Below are 13,987 nucleotides of genomic sequence, written 5' to 3'. Positions count from 1 at the left end.
GACATCATTAGGAGAAACACTTTACCCCTAATTTTTTTTTTTTTTTTTTTAGAGACAGGGTTTTGCTCTGTCACCCAGGCTGTAGTGCAGTGGCATGAGCATAGCACTCTGCAGCCTCAAACGCCTAGGTTTAAGTAGTCCTCCTGCCTCAGCCTCCTGAGTGGCTAGGAACTACAGGGATGTGCCACCACGCCTGGCTAATTTTTTTTTATTTTTTGTACAGCCCAGGTCCCATTATGTTGTTCAGGCTGGTCTCCAACTCCTGGCCTCAAGCAATCCTCCCACCTCAGCTTCCTAAAGCTCTGGGATTATGAGCATGAGCCACCACACCTGGCTATACCCCTACATATTTTAATAGTCTCCTACACAACTACAACATTGTCTCCTACATAACTACATTATCAAATTTATTCAAATTAATAATTACCTAATATCTTCTAATACTAGAACACATACAAACTCCCCCAAAATTTACAGCTGATTTTTCAAACCAGGATCCCTACAAATAAGACTATCTTTGGTTTTCTCTAAACAGTCTCTCTTAATCTAGAAGAGTTCCTCATACATAACCTTTTTCTCCCCTTACAACTCTAGTTTTTGTTGTGTTACAATATACATAATAGGCTGGGTGCAGTGGCTCACACCTGTAATCCCAGCACTTTGGGAGGCTGAGGTGGGGGGATCACCTGAGGTCACGAGTTCAAGACCAGCCTGGCCAATGTGGCGAAACCCCATCTCAATTAAAAATACAAAAAAATTAGCTGGGCGTGGTGGCGGGCGCTTGTCCCAGCTATTTAGGAGGCTGAGGCAGAAGAATTGCTTGAACCAGGAGGCAGAGGTTGCAGTGAGCTGAGATTACACCATTGCACTCCAGCCTGGGCAACAAGAACAAAACTCCGTCCCCAAAAATAAAACAAAAACACATAATATAAAATGTACCCATACTCATTCAAATGGCTATTACTTAAATTTAAAAAAAAAAAAACAAGTGTTGACAAGGATGTGTAGAAAATGAAACCCTTGTACACTGCTGGCTGATAGGAATATAAAATAGTGCAGGCACTACAGAAAAAGTATGGCAGCTCCTCAAAAAATTAAACATAGAATTACCATATGATCCAGCAATTCCACTTCTAGGTGTATTTCCAAAGGAATTTAAAGGAGGAACCTGAATAGATACTTGTACAGCCATGCTCAAAGCAGCATAGTGCCTAACAGCCAAATGGTGGAAGCAACCCAAGTGTCCACTGATGGATGAACGGATAAAATGTGACACATACATACAAGGAATATTATTCAGCCTTTATTTTTTCTTAATCATGGCAAAATTTCATCATGTCATTTCACCTTCAAAAGGAAGGAAATTCTAGCATATGCTACAACATGGATGAACCTGAAGGATGCTATGCTAAGGGAAACAAGCCAATCCAAAAAAGACAAATACTTTGTGATTTCACTTACATGAGGCACCTAGCACAGTCAAATCATAGATACAGAAAGTAGAATGATGGATGCCAGAGGTTTCAGGGAGAGGGAAATGAGGAATGAGCATTTAATGAGTATGGGGTTTCAGTTTGGGAAGTAGTTTTGGAAATGAATGCTAGTGATGGTTGCGTAACAATGTGAATGTACTTAATGCCACTGTACATTAAAAATTATTAAAATGGTAAATATTTAAGCTGTGCTAAAATATACATAACAGAAAATTGACGATTTTGACCACTTTTAAGCATACAATTCAGTGGCATATACATTCACCATGTTGTACAATCATAGCACAACCTTAATTTCTGAAAAGGGCAAATATATTGCAGCATTTTTCATACTGCGGATTTGTCTGATTGCTTCCTTGTGGTGTGGTTTTGTGTTTGTTTGTTTGTTTTGAGATGGAGTCTCAGTCTCACTCTGTTGCCTAGGCTAGAGTGCAGTGGCATGATCTTGGCTCACTGCAACCTCTGCCTCCTGGGCTCAAGTGATACTTGTGCCTCAGCCTCCCCAGTAATTGGAATTACAGGCATATGCCACCATGCCCAGCTAATTTTTGTATTTTTACTACAGACAGGGTTTCACCACTTTGGCCAGGCTAGTCTTGAACTCCTGACCTCAAGCAATCTTCCCGCCTTGGCCTCCCAAAGTGCTGGGATTACAGGTGTGAGCAACAGCACCACAGCACACTGTGCTGTGGTATTAAATCTTTCTCTATTCCTTTTTTTTCCCTGTAAACTGGAAGTTACATCTAAAGGTTAGATCACAGTCAAATTAAGTATTTTTGGCAAGAATTCTGCATAGATTATTTTCTATATTTCATGAGTCTTGTCTTAGGCTTTTTTCTCTGATGTCTAATCTGCCATTAATCCCATTAAATGTATTTTACATCTCAGACATTATAGTTTCCATCTCCGAAAGTTCAGTTTGAGTTTTTTTATACCTTCCATGTCTCTATTTAACACGTTCAGTCTTGGCCAGGCGCGGTGGCTCATCAGGCCTGTAATCCCAGCACTTTGGGAGGCCGAGGAGGGTGGATCACAAGGTCAGGAGATCGAGACCATCCTGGCTAACACAGTGAAACCCTGTCTCTACTAAAAATACAAAAAATTAGCCGGGCATGCGGCATGCACCTGTAGTCCCAGCTACTTGGAAGGCTGAGGCAGGAGAATGGCATGAACCCAGGAGGCGGAGCTTGCAGTGAGCCGAGATTGTGCCACTGCACTCCAGCCTGGGCGACAGAGCGAGACTCTGTCTCAAAAAAACAAAAAACAAAAAACAAAAAAAAACATGTTCAATCTTTCTGCTAGTTTCTTGAGCATATAGAATATGCTTATGAAAACTGTTTTAAATCCCTCTTTACTAATTCTATCATCTGTGTCACTTCTGTTTTGGTTTCTAATTTTCTTCTCATCAGTATGAGTCACGTTTTCCTCCTTTGCATGCCTAGTAATTTCTGATTGGATGCCAGACATTGTGAATTTGACCTTGTGTGCTTTCTTGTATTCCTATAACTATTTTTGAGCTTTCTTCTGGGCCATGATTAAATTAGTAGGGAACAGTTTTGGCCCTTTCAGGTCTTGCTTTTAAGCTTTGTCAGCCTGGGCTGGAGAAGCATTTAGTTCAAGGCTAATTTACCCACTGTTAGGGCAAAACCCTTAAGAGACTCTACACAGAAACCCCGTCTCTACTAAAAATACAAAATTAGCCAGGCATGGTGGTGCACGCCTGTAATCCCAGCTACTTGGGAGGCTGAGGCAGGAGAATCACTTGAACCTGGGAGGCAGAGGTTGCGGTGAGCCGAGGTCACACCATTGCACTCCAGCCTGGGCAACAAGAGCGAAACTCCGTCTAAAAAAAAAAAAAAAAAAAAAAAAAGACTCTACATAATGACCTATAAAGATGGTTTCCACTCTGGTTGGTGGGAAAAAAAAAAAACAAAAAACACTATTCCTAATTCCGCAAGTATTGTTTTATCTGATCTTTTCAAGTGATTATCTTCCTAGCCTCAGAAAGTTTCCTCACATACATCCACTGATCAGTTCTCAGCAGAATACTTGAGAGGGATCCTCTGTAGTTCTCTGAAGTTCTCCCTCTCTGCAGCTATTTCCAGTTTTCTGCCCTGTAAACTCCAGATGCCTTGGCCTCCCCAGACTCCCTCAATTAAGGGAAACTATTGTGCTCTGTCTGGGTTCCCTGTCCCTGTTCTGCAGCTGGAAAACTGTCTAGGCAGCAAGCCAGAGCAATCATAGACCTCATCTCATTTCTTTCCTATCTTTCAGGGATTACTCTCCTTTGCTGCACAATGTTCAAAATCTAGACAACCACTGTTTTACACATTTTTGTCTGCTTTTTTAGCTGTTTCAGGCAAGAAGGTAACCCTGTTACTACTTCTTCACCAGAAATGGAAGACCAGTTTTTTTTGTCCCTTTTATTCATCTCTTTCTCTGAATTATTTTAAGGCAACTCAAATATTATATCATTTCACTGCTATATATTTTGGTATGTCTCTCCAAAAATATGGACTTTTTTCCCACATAATCATGTCAGTTGTACTCAACAAATTTAACCACCCCTTAGTATGATCTAACACCAGTCCATACTCCAATTTCCTCAATTTAAAAAAAATTGAACTGATAGTTTAAACTCTTTTTAATGCTAGCATTTAATAAACACTACTCTGTGAGGGGTACTATGCTAAGTACCTGATATCCATTACCTTATTTAGTCCTCAGTAATCCTTTGGGGTAAATATTATTATTACTCCCATTTCACTGATAAGAACACCAAAGCTTGCTGGGCATGGGGGCTGACACCTGTAATGTAGAAACCCTGTCTCTACTAAAAATACAATCCCAGAACTTTGGGAGGCCGAGGCGGCAGGGTCACTTAAGGCCAGGAGTTTGAAACCAGCCTGTGCAACATATCAAGACCGTGTCTCTACAAAAAAGTTAAAAATTAGCCAAGTGTGGTGGCACACACCTATAGTCCTAGCTGCTCAGGAGGTTGAGATGGAAGGATTGCTTGAGCCCAGGAGTTTGAAGGTGCAGTAAGCTGTGGTCACACTACTGCACTCCAGCCTGGGTGACAGCGCGAGACCCCAACTCAAAACAACAACAAAAAACCAGCAAAGCTAGAATCTGTTAAAATGTCTGCCTAGGCTGGCCGCAGTGGCTTATGCCTGTAATCCTTGCACTTTGGGAGGCCAAGGTGGGCAGATCACTTGAGGTCAGGAGTTAGAGACCAGCCTGGCCAACATGGTAAAACCCCATCTCTACTAAAAATATAAAAATTTGCCAGGAGTGGTGGCGCATGCCTGTAAATCCCAGCTACTAGGGAGGCTGAGGCAGGAGATTCACTTGAGCCTGGGAGGTGGAGGCTGCAGTGAGCCAAGATCATGCCACTGCACTCCAGCCTGGTCAACAGAGCCAGACTCTGTCTCAAAAAAAAAAAAAAAAAAAATACCAGTTTGCCTAAGGTTATAGCATGGCAGAGGCAGGTTTCTCTGATCACAAACACATTGTTTTCTAAAAATAATTGCATACCTTTATTATTTTTTTGAAATGAGGTCTCACTATGTGGCCCAGGCTGGTCTTGAATTCCTGGGGTCAAGCAATCCTCCCACCTCAGCCTCCAGAATAGCTGACATGACAGGTGTGTGCCACTGCCCCTAGCTCCCAATGGCATTGCACTTAACCATTATGCTTCAATACCATCTCACGACTTATTAGCATAAAATATCAGATAATATCAATGCTTAAATTGAAAATCAAATTCGAAGATTGCTTAATTTAAATGCTATTACAGGTCAAAGACCTGAAAAAAAAAATAATGCTACTTTATTTGAAATATATTACAATAAAATCTGCTTAAAATTTTAAGAAATACAACTTTCGAATCTAAAAGAGAATTTTAATAGAAAAAGCACAAGAAACTTGGTTGAAATGAAACTATCATCTCAAACTAGAGAATGCAGATTCGTTTAATTATAATGTTCTATCACAGCTCTTGTCAAGTAGAACATGTTGTGATGACAGAAATATTTTGTATCTGTGCTGTTCAATACAATAGCCACTACCCATATGTGAGTACTGGGCATCTGAAATATATCTAATAAAACTAAGAGAAACTGAATTTTTTGTTTTCTTTATTTTTAATGAGCTTAAATTTAAATTGTAATTATCAGTTCATCTGTCTGTTTTCCCCACTAGGCTGTAAGGTCCTTGAAGAACAGAATGTATTTTCATCTCTCCTTTCAATGTCTTGATACATATTAGAAACCTGTTTGTTGATATGTGGTAGAATATGTGGATGGAATTTTCTAGATGTGTCCAGATAAATTCTCTAAATATATCAGACTGATAAAGGTTACAAAGTACAGACTTACTTTGTTGGATTATATCTTTTTTCTATTCTGACTTTTAAAACAAATGAAATATTAGCCAGGCCTGGTGGCTCACACCTGTAATCCCAGCACTTTGGGAGGCTGAGGCAGGTGGATCACAAGGTCAGGAGATTGAGACCATCCTGGCTAACACGGTGAAACCTTGTCTCTACTAAAAATACAAAAAAATTAGCCAGGCGTGGTGGCAGGCACCTGTAGTCCCAGCTACTCGGGAGGCTGAGGCAGGAGAACAGTGTGAACCCAGGAGGCGGGGTTTGCAGTGAGCCGAGATTGTGCCACTGCACTCCAGCCTAGGCAACAGGTCAAGACTCCATCTCAAAAAAATAAATAAATAAATAAAACAGATAAAATATCTTATTTACTCATTTATTCACCAAACATGCTCTGAGCTTACATATTTGTGACAAAGACTCTGTTATGTACTCAGGATATGATGATGAATAAGACCCAGTTTCTGGCATCAAGAATCACTCAATCTAAGACAATACATACAATTGCTCCACAAAGTGAGAAGACTACTTTAAACAGATAAATTATGAGAACCAACAAGGAAAGTAAATTACAAGAACCAAGAAGGAAAATAACCACCTGAGGGTAGAGGGAGGTTCTACATACTGAACAATAATTCATTAATCTAGTTTAACAATGAACAGCAGCTCACCAGTTGGGAGATGGCAGAATGGTGGAGAGGCATTCCAGGTACAACAAATAGCCATGTAAAGGCATAAAGACACAAAAAGACATGGTGAACACAGGGAGGAAAAAGTGTCTTATTCTGACTAGAACATGTGAAAACGAATAAAAAGGGGAGGAGGATACATTAGAGTTAGATTCTAATACCCTTTTGTGCTATATTACAGTGCTGACTCAATCTTATTAGGATGGTAGGCAAAGTATTCATGTTTACTTTTTTTAAAAAAAAAGGAAAAAACAGCTTGCTAATTCCCATACTCAAAGAACAAACTTTAAAAAGCAAAATCTAAATTATAAATTTTTGCTTATAACAGACACCAAATCCAAATTAACTGTCCAAGCAAGGTTATTAGAATAGGCACTTGAAATTTTTGTTGTTTTTGAGATGGAGTCTCACTCTGTCGCCCAGGCTGGTGTACAGTAGTGCCATCTTGGCTCACTGCAACCTCCGCCTCCCGGGTTCAGGCAATTCTCATGCCTTAGCCTCCCAAGCAGCTGGGATTACAGGAGTGTGCTACCATGCCTGGCTAATTTTTTGTATTTTTAGTAGAGACAGGGTTTCACCACGTTGCCCAGGCTGGTTTCGAACTCCTGACCTCAAGTGATTCTCCTGCCTCAGCCTCCCAAAGTACTGGGATTACAGGCATGAGCCACTGCACCTGGCCAAGCACTTCAAGTTTTAAATAAGCAACATTAAATCACTTTGAAGAGAAATGCAAGCATTATTTGTATCCTTAACTGTTGAGGATATCTTTTTCAAATATTACACTAAAGTTTCAATTTTCTCATAGTAAAACCCATCTTGAACTTAATATTAGTCTAGGAAACATTTATGATCTGCAAAAAATTGATCACCCTGTTAGTTTGGGGGAAAAAAGATGAGTCTACTTCTAGCCATTTCTTGCCTCATAAACAGAACTAAAACACCTCTCCCACGATGTGGCAATATTTAACTTTTCAACGACAGGTTATTAATTATATTTAATGTCAATCACTTCTCACAGTTGTCCAATTCCACAGCTACCTTTTTTTGCTTTTTCAACTGACATTCTGTTACCTGTTTTACCCACAGGTATCTTATCTACAGGTATCCACTCTATCGTGCTCTTAAAGCATGATTGGCCAGGCATGGTGTCTCATGCCTGTAATCCCCATATTTTGGGAGGCCAAGGCAGGCGGAATGCTTGAACCCAGGAGATTGAGACCACCCTGAGCAACATAGTGAGACCCCGTTTCTACAGAAAAAAAAATTGTTTTAATGATGAACCACCAGAATAAGGCATAAAGATACAAAACTAGTGTTAATTATAATTTTAAAGTTAACACCCAGTAATAGCAATTAGTTATAATTATGGTAATTTATTTTACATACCACGTTCAAAATAAAGTGGTTTTGGATGGGTGCAGTGGCTCACGCCTATAATCCCAGCACTTTGGCTGGCAGATCACCTGAGGTCAGAAGTTCGAGACCAGCCTGACCAACATGGTGAAACCCCATCTCTACTTAAAATACAAAAAAAAAATAGCCAGCCGTGGTGGTAGGTGCCTGTAATCCCAGCTACTCAGGAGGCTGAGGCAGGAGAATTGCTTGAACCCAAGAGGCGGAGGTTGCAGTGAGCCAAGAACGTGCCACTGCACTCCAGCCTGGGCGACAAGTGTAAAACTCCGTCTCAAAAAATAATAATAATAATAAAAAAATAAAGTGGTTTCTATACTAACAGATTTTTAAACATAAAACAATGAAAAGAACCAAGTATTTAATCATATCCACAACATGTATTTAAATATTTAAAACATTTTTATTTACTATTTATTAACTGCAGTTACTAATCAAGTTCACCCAAAGCAATAAAAATATCAAGAATTTATTTTAACAAGCTGGCTAATACATAATATACTTAAAGTTATAAAACCTGAATATTCCAGAGCAGGGGTACTAAACATGTAATAACAGTACAGATACACACACTGGAAGAGTGTAAATTTTTTCAAGTTCTTTAAGTTATTATAATAGGCATTAAAAATAGAAAAAAATCAACACATAAACTGTAAATACAATTTTTATATTGCAAAAGGAAACCAAGTTCTCTTATTTATTTATTTATTTATTGAGCCAGAATCTTGCTCTGTCGCCCAGGCTGGAGTGCAGTGGCACGATCTCAGCTCACTGCAAGCTCTGCCTCCCAGGTTCACGCCATTCTCCTGCCTCAGCCTCCCCAGAGTAGCTGGGACTACAGGCGCCTGCCACCACACTCGACTAATTTTTTGTATGTTTGTTGTTTTAGTAGAAACGGGGTTTCACCATGTTAGCCAGGATGGTCTCGATCTCCTGACCTCGTGATCTGCCGGCCTCAGCCTCCCAAAGTGCTGGGATTACAAGCGTGAGCCACCGCGCCCGGCCCCAAGTTCTCTTAATTAAAAAAAAAAAAAAACATGAAAATTATTTTAGTGAACATCTGTTGTTTTTGCCTGTCCAGCAACCAATTGCTCTTCTCCAGAAAGCATCACCTCAATTTTTCTTTAGGAACTGTCACCCACCCTTAACTCAAATGGTTTCAAACTATATTCCTCTCCTTCCCACTCCAGGATAGGGACAAATTCCAAGCCTAGCCACACAAAGCATTCCATCACTCTGGCCACAGGGACTGCCTCTAGGATGGGCAAAGACCCAAGTCAGGTCAATGAAACTACCATACAGTGGTGCGCTGGAACTGCAGAGAAAGGGAAATTCTCTTTCTTCTTGGGTTTCTGATGTTGAAGGAAGTAAGCCTAGTGCTGGTATTACAATCTTTCCCAGGGAATCTGACTCCAAAACCTTACTTTTCCACACTGAATCCCAAATATGCAAAGGGAACTAGTGGTTACCTGGTAGTAAGAGAAAAGATAAATTAGGACTTTGACTTTCAATATTGTATTTTCGATAATGTTTCCATTTTCCAAAAATAAGCATATTACTTTTATAATAGGAAATTTAAAATGTTTAAAAATATTGCCCGTGTTTTCTTCTCAAACATGCTTATTCATATTTCAATATCTTAAAAGTATTAACAATTTTCTCATAATTTACCAAAGCACATAGAATATCCATCTAAAAACAATCACCTTCTTCTCCTGGCACAAAATAAAGCTATTACAATATTTTCATTTTTAAATTATGAGTGGGAGGCCAGGTACAGTGGCTCACACCTCTAATCCCAGCAATTTGGGAGGCTGAGGCGGGCGGATCACTTGAGGTTAGGGGTTCGAGACCAGCCTGGCCAACATAGTAAAACCCCATCTCTACTAACAATACAAAAATTAGCCAGGCGTGGTGGCGCGCGCTCCTGTAATCCCAGCTACTTGCGAGGATGAGGCAGAAGAATCACTTGAACCCCGGAGGCAGAGGTTGCAGTGAGCCAAAATCGCGCCATTGCACTGTAGCCTTGGCAACGAGAGTGAAACTCTGTCAAAAAGACAAGACAGAGCGAGACTCCGTCTCAAAAAAAAAAAAAAAAAGACAAGAAAAGAAAAGGGAAGGGGAGGGAGAAAGAAAGGGAGAAGAAAGAAAAAAAAGAAAAGAAAAGAAAGAAAAAGAAAATATGAGTGGAAAAAACAGTTGAGTAAACCTTTTTAAAAAAACTGGTTCTAGTGGCTAGGCATGGTGGCTTGTACCTGCAATCCCAGAACTTTGGGAGGCCAAGGCGGGAGGATCGCTTGAGTCTGGGAGTTCCAAAACTAGCCTGGGCAGGCCAGGTGTGGTGGCTCAGGCCTGTAATCCCAGCATTTTGGGAGGCCGAGGCAGGTGGATCACCTGAGGTCGTCAGGAGTTCGAGACTAGCCTGGCCATCATGTAAAACCCCATCTCTACTAAAAATATAAAAATTAGCCAGATGTGGTGCCGCGCCTGTAGTTCCAGCTACTTGGGAGGCTGAAGCAGGAGAACTGCTTGAACCCGGGAGGCGGAGGTTGCAGTGAGCCGAGATCACACCACTGCACTCCAGCCTGGGCAACAGAATGAGACTCCGTCCCCACCCCTCAACAAAAGGACCAGCCTCCGCAAAATGGCTGAACCCCATCTCCACTTAATTAATTAATTAATTAAAAACTGGTTCTTATTTTAAAAGGGATACACTAAACAACTGCATATGGAAAAAATGGTTAATGTTCAGCAAGTGCTGCAGCCATTGTAAAAATGGCTCAAGAGATAAAGCTAACTTTAAAGATTGAAGGTGGCAAAATTGGGTTTAAAAAAGCTTTATCAATTATATTAGTCCTATAACTCTGAATAGCATAAGATCTGAAGGAGTTGGTCAGTTAAATATTTCAATTATAATTATTTTGCATAATATTGCATTACGGAGAAATTTCATATCGTTTTATTCTTTTGTTGTTGTTTTAAGAGACAGGATATCGCTCTGTCGCCCAAGCTGGAGTGCAATGGTACGATCACCACTCACTGCAGCCTCAACCTCGAGGGCTCAAGCCATCCTCCTGTCTCAGCCTCCCAAGTAGCCAGGACTACAGGCATGCGCCCAGCTAATTTTTGTGTTTTGTAGAGATGGTCTTGCCATATTGCCCAGGCTGGTCTCAAACTCCTAGATTCAAGGGATCCACCCGGCCTCCCAAATTGCTGGGATTATGGGCCTGAGACACCACACCCAGCCTGTTTTATTCTTAAATACAGGAAAGTTAGTCTCGAGATGCACTTCTTAGGAATGTAAACAACCTACTGAATATAGTAAATATAAAGGAAGACAGCAATAAACACTTTTGTTCTCTTGCATTTATTAGCTTTTATTAGTTTCTATCATTCTTTCCCTTTCTCCTCAGGCACACAAGCCACTCCAGAATATTCACTTTTTGTTAATATTATGTTTTATGGCTCTCAGTAAGGACACTCAGAAGATGTCAGAGACGCTTGATATATTAGGTAGCCAGAGTGATGTTCTTAAGTGGAAGAGACAATCAGGGACAAACCAAGGATGGGGACAAAGAGTAGCTGGAGGCAAAAGCCACCTTCCTACAGACAAGTGGCAATGGGTTCTAAAGTTTTTAGGATAAGGCAATATTCAAAAAGCTCATTACCTGGTCCACACCAGAAACACAGTAGGTGGGTCATTCTGGCCAACACCTTTGTCTCAAGATGCTGACGTTTATTATTTGTCATATGGTCCAATGAAACCTAAACTCTCCTACAGCTATCCACACCGAACTTGTTTCACCTAATGAAATGCAAACTCCTTTCTTATACTGCTCGATCACTTCCCTACGTGCCCCAAAGGGATGTTCTAATATAAACAAAGGCATATCAAAGAAGCCACCCAAACAAGTGAGATAGAAACATTTATTGATAAATAGGAAGAAAATGGGCGTTTCTAAGGTACCACAGGAAGAATAAAATATTTTACTCTAGTCCCTTAGCTATAAGATATTTATTCTACTTATATTTACTAATGGCCACCGTATTTTTTAAGGCATGGAAAATTGGAAGGTAAAGAAACCATCAACCATAAGATTACAGAGAAGGCAACCTGAAGAACAGTTTGTTTTAAACTGTTCTCCCAACATTCACATAGAGTCAATAACATCTAGCTCTTTCTCAAAACAGCCTATGGCCGGCCAGAATGGGACGGTGAAAACAAAACAGGGAGAACGTAATGAAAACGGGAAGGCGCTGGAAAAGATAAAAACTGAACAGTCCGAGTAGCCTGCACTTTGTATTTCTCCTTTGAGTCCTCACTGATTTTCCACTTATTTCGATTCAGTGGTTAATATTTCTCTGTATTAGAAATCCATCTGTGAACTCCCGCACCCACTTCTAACCACATCCACAAATTCCAGGAGAGCCAGTCAAGGCTACCAGAGTGTCCCAGTCGCCTGTGAGGAGGGGGGCGTCGGCGCCAAGTTGCGAACCCGGCACTGGGAGAAGTTCTCCCGGGACGGGAGAAGGGACGGGTTGGGGTGAAGGAAAGTGGAGGACGGGAGGCAAGCAAGACTACGGACTCCTCTCCAAAAGCTGAGCGCATCAGGGAGAGACAGGTATCCCGCCAGACCCGAGAAGTAGCCGGATGCCCGGGGCGGACAAACGGCCAGCCACGGAGCCCAGTTCCCTAAGGCTGTCTCGCCAACCCCCTTCCCCTTCGCCTTCCCTAAATTGCTGTCTCCTTATACCCTCCAGAGTCCAAGACTCACGCGTCCAAACACGAGCTCCAGCAGCTTCTCGGTCAAAGCCGCCCACCTCTGACAGCCATAGAGATGAAACAGCGGAGACAAACCTCCACCCCCTCCGCCCACTCTCACGTGACTCTCCTAGCCGCTGGGCCTGTCGGGATCGTGGAGACAGGCGTGTGGGAGGGGCACAGAGGAAAAGGAACGGGGAGGGGCGGGGAAATCAACGCGCCACGCCCCAGCCTCGGGCCCCGCCCTAATCCCGTTACTCCCCCTTACTCCCCTCAGCGTTTAGGCGGGAAAGCTGGAGAGCTCCCAGAAGCTCTCGGGCATTTCTTCTGGTTTTTCCCCCTCCACAAGGGTCATAGGAATCTGTTGAGAAATTTATTGTGGCTTGTAACACCTCCTCGGTACCCGTTTTCGTGTTGGCTATGTTGGCTAAGCAAAAAGGAGTTCGTGAAAAGAAAACTGGACCGCAGTGAGTTGGAAATTGTTTCTTTCCAACTCCGTTTAGGTTTTATCAGAGATTAAATGTTCCTGTTTCATAACCTTGAGCCTTTTTTGGATTTAGAAACCCTCACCACTTCCTCTGCTGGATGGGTTTGTCGGGTGTTTTATTTGCGGACTAATATTATTGCAGAGTTTATAATCCTCCCGTCTCGGCTTCCCAAAGTGCTGGGATTAACAAGTGCGAGCCACCTCGCTGGTCCCAGAGAACTTTCAAATAATTTTTTTTTTCAAGAATTTACGTAGCAGAGCTGTGGAAAAGGCAACAACCATGGAAACAAAGCCAACAAAACCATCCCTGGGGTAAATTGTGAAGTAAGCAGAATCAACTCTGTTTTCTCCATGTCTTCTCAGACCCAACTAACCTAAGTACAATACATGATTGTGTTCATGGCGCTGTGCTAGCGCTTTATATACAAGCCAGTGCTTGTCTACAACCACTCTAGGATGGATACTGTTTTATTCATTTGCAGATAGGGAAGCAGGCTGACACCCCTAGGTAATGCAGTACATGCAGTAGCGGGACATAGACCTGACCTGAAGGCCTCTGAGGCTTCCACTCTTAAATGATGTAATTCAGGTCGGGCGCGGTGGCTCACGCCTGTAATCCCAGCATTTTGGGAGGCTGAGGCGGGCAGGTCAGGAGATCGAGACCATCCTGGCTAACACGGTGAAACCCCGTCTCTACTAAAAATACAAAAAATTAGCCAGGCCTGGTGGCGGGCGCCTGTAGTCCCAGCTACTCGGGAT

At 41.8% G+C, this 13,987-nt stretch overlaps 1 protein-coding gene across 2 annotated transcripts in view; it reads right to left on the bottom strand.

Moving 5' to 3' along the window:
* Positions 1-12,938, bottom strand: part of MICU1 (mitochondrial calcium uptake 1) — a 260,294-nt gene extending 247,356 nt beyond the window's left edge. Inside the window, exon 1 of one of the 2 annotated variants that reach the window (XM_004049577.4) lies at positions 12,755-12,938. The gene's annotated coding sequence lies outside the window, so the exon portion shown is untranslated. The remainder of the gene's footprint in view (positions 1-12,754) is intronic. The other variant, XM_019034765.2, reaches the window with a different exon arrangement.
* Positions 12,939-13,987: the final 1,049 nt, after the last annotated feature.

Source organism: Gorilla gorilla, chromosome 8, assembly GCF_029281585.2.
Source record: "Gorilla gorilla gorilla isolate KB3781 chromosome 8, NHGRI_mGorGor1-v2.1_pri, whole genome shotgun sequence".
Lineage (NCBI taxonomy): Eukaryota > Metazoa > Chordata > Mammalia > Primates > Hominidae > Gorilla > Gorilla gorilla.
This window is presented reverse-complemented; position numbering and strand designations above follow the sequence as displayed.